This window comes from Limulus polyphemus, unplaced genomic scaffold (assembly GCF_000517525.1).
Source record: "Limulus polyphemus unplaced genomic scaffold, Limulus_polyphemus-2.1.2 Scaffold7888, whole genome shotgun sequence".
Taxonomy (NCBI): domain Eukaryota; kingdom Metazoa; phylum Arthropoda; class Merostomata; order Xiphosura; family Limulidae; genus Limulus; species Limulus polyphemus.
The window spans coordinates 31,101-33,828 of record NW_013673498.1 but is presented as its reverse complement, the minus strand read 5'-3'; the positions used below and the strand labels follow the sequence as shown (position 1 = coordinate 33,828).

At 35.5% G+C, this 2,728-nt stretch overlaps 1 long non-coding RNA gene across 1 annotated transcript in view; it reads right to left on the bottom strand.

Moving 5' to 3' along the window:
• Nucleotides 1–1,719: 1,719 nt before the first annotated feature.
• Nucleotides 1,720–2,728, bottom strand: part of LOC111089923 — a 7,410-nt gene continuing 6,401 nt past the window's right edge. The window contains exon 3 of the long non-coding RNA XR_002614065.1: nucleotides 1,720–2,095. This is a non-coding gene — a long non-coding RNA (uncharacterized LOC111089923). The remainder of the gene's footprint in view (nucleotides 2,096–2,728) is intronic.

Sequence of the window (2,728 nt, the reverse complement as noted above, 5' to 3'; positions counted from 1 at the left end):
TAGAATAACTAGAGGTATTCCAATAGACAATGTTTTATAGGGGTTGAAGTGTCTTCTCTCGTAGAATAACTCCAGATATTCAAAGAGACAATGTTTTATAGGGGTTGAAGTGTCTTCTCTCGTAGAATAACTAGAGGTATTCCAATAGACAATGTTTTATAGGGGTTGAAGTGTCTTCTCTCGTAGAATAACTCCAGATATTCAAACAGACAATGTTTTATAGGGGTTGAAGTGTCTTCTCTCGTAGAATAACTAGAGGTATTCCAATAGACAATGTTTTATAGGGGTTGAAGTGTCTTCTCTCGTAGAATAACTCCAGATATTCAAACAGACAATGTTTTATAGGGGTTGAAGTGTCTTCTCTCGTAGAATAACTAGAGGTATTCAAACAGACAATGTTTTATAGGGGTTGAAGTGTTTTCTCTCGCAGAATAACTCCAGATATTCCAATAGACAATGTTTTATAGGGGTTGAAGTGTCTTCTCTCGCAGAATAACTCCAGATATTCCAATAGACAATGTTTTATAGGGGTTGAAGTGTTTTCTCTCGCAGAATAACTAGAGGTATTCAAACAGACAATGTTTTATAGGGTTGAAGTGTCTTCTCCCGCAGAATTACTAGATATATTCCAATAGACAATGTTTTATAGGGGTTGAAGTGTCTTCTCTCGCAGAATAACTAGAGGTATTGTGACAGAATAAGCACAAAACAAGAATAAATTGATACAAAAAAAACAGAAACTAAGATTTTTTTTTGTTGCACAGGAAAAATATGAAAGAAAAACTATATATATAATTTGATAAAACAGCTTCGAGCATAAAAATATGATAAGCTTAAGTCATTAAAAAAATAACGTGGACGAACATTGAATTGATACCTAGTACAATGATATATAACTTAATAAACCTAATGCTAAGCCATTTAAACATTTTAATATAATTTCTCAGTACCGATAACTCTGAAAAATTGTTTTGAATTGTCACAGAGAGTCTTATTTTTTTACTTGCTAGAGAAGCTTAGCACCAGCCATAGTCTAGGCGCTTCTCCCTAATATTGTGGAGTCCTGCCACAGAACGTTTGTCAGTGCACTGTCCAGGTAGCGCTGCGAATTATCAATCATTTTTTTTATTAATATTTTTTTATACCCAATATTAATAAGATGTTATTCTATTACTATTAAACGGTTGTGAATTTCACACCAGTTTTAATACAGACTTTGTCTCTTCCAATAATCTTAAGTTCCTTCGGGTAATAATGCCCAATTAAATGTCATTTAAGTAGCACCTGTCCTGATGAAACTCAGTTGAACGGACGGCAACTGCCTGTCGTAGAAACACAAGTGTAGAGGACGACGTTTCGAAAGTCTTCCGCCTTTAGTTGCCGTCCATTCAAATAACTTTCATTATACATATTTTTTATGGATAACATGTAAGTCAAGATTCTTTAAACCAAACAAAAAATATTAATAACTAACTAGAATATTACTTACCTAACTAATAATATTCCTGTCCTTTTTCCAGATCCCAAACTTCTTGATTGTGGCCGTGATCATCACCATTTTGGTTCAGTGTACAAACTAGCATAAGCTCCGTACTTGGCTATAGCTTTGCTCTCTACCCATCTCAAATAAATCCCACTTTCTATACGTTTTCAGAAAATCAAACACATTTTAACCTCATATTTCAGTACGTGCAAAGAGTTTGTAATCGTCCACGTTAGTTTTTTTTTTTTTAAGTTTCTACGTGTTATCCATTCCACCTTCGTAACTTCATTTTTCACTTGCAATTTGAAAAAAAAACGTTTAAGTACTGAAACCACCCACGTCAGCAGATATATACTTCAGATAAACGAGGCTTAGTTTCTCTCTGTACGTCTTGATATCGCTGCACTTAGACTCATGACGTCATCGGTTGCTGGAAGCATTCTGATTGGATGACGTGTTCTAAGCGCAGTACGTCAGATTAAAAACATCAGCAACAAGAACAAGTAAAAGGAAGGAGCCCGTTGTTAATAGTGTTTGTTCTGAAAGAACGCAGTTACTTTGCTGCATTGGGTACTGGAGGTAGGTCGGGATATATCCTATCAGTGTCAAAATCTGTGGGAAGTCGAGATAGTTAAGACAGTTTTAAAATTTTAGTTAATTATGAGTAAACCTAAAACATAAGTATTAAAATGTATTTAATAATCTGATGTTAAATTATTTATTCCTATTTTATTTCAGTGTATTTGTATATTAATAATAAATAATACAGATAAGTATCATTTTAAAATTGTTGGTTAATTTGTTTTAGACCAAAGCCACATTAGACTATCTGCTGTATCCACTGCGGGGAATCGAACCCCAAATGTTAGCATTGTTAGTCCGCAGAATAACTGCTGTTCCACCGGAGGACTACATTTTATATAGCCTATCATATATCTGTGTAGCTAACACGAGGGCTATCTGCGCTAGCCGTCCATAATTTAGCAGTGTAAGACTAGAGGGAAGGCAGCTAGTCATCAACACCCACCGCCAACTCTTGGGTTACTTTTTTATCAACGAATAGTGGGATTGACCGTCACATTATAACGTCCCCACGGCTGAAAGGGTGAACATGTTTGGTGTGACGGGGATTCGAACCCGCGACCCACTGGCCATGTAGGGAAGGTTCGGATTATTCACCGAAACACTAGTTTATATATCTCTTCAATTGGTCAACAAAACTTTACAATACTATACAGTGTTTCC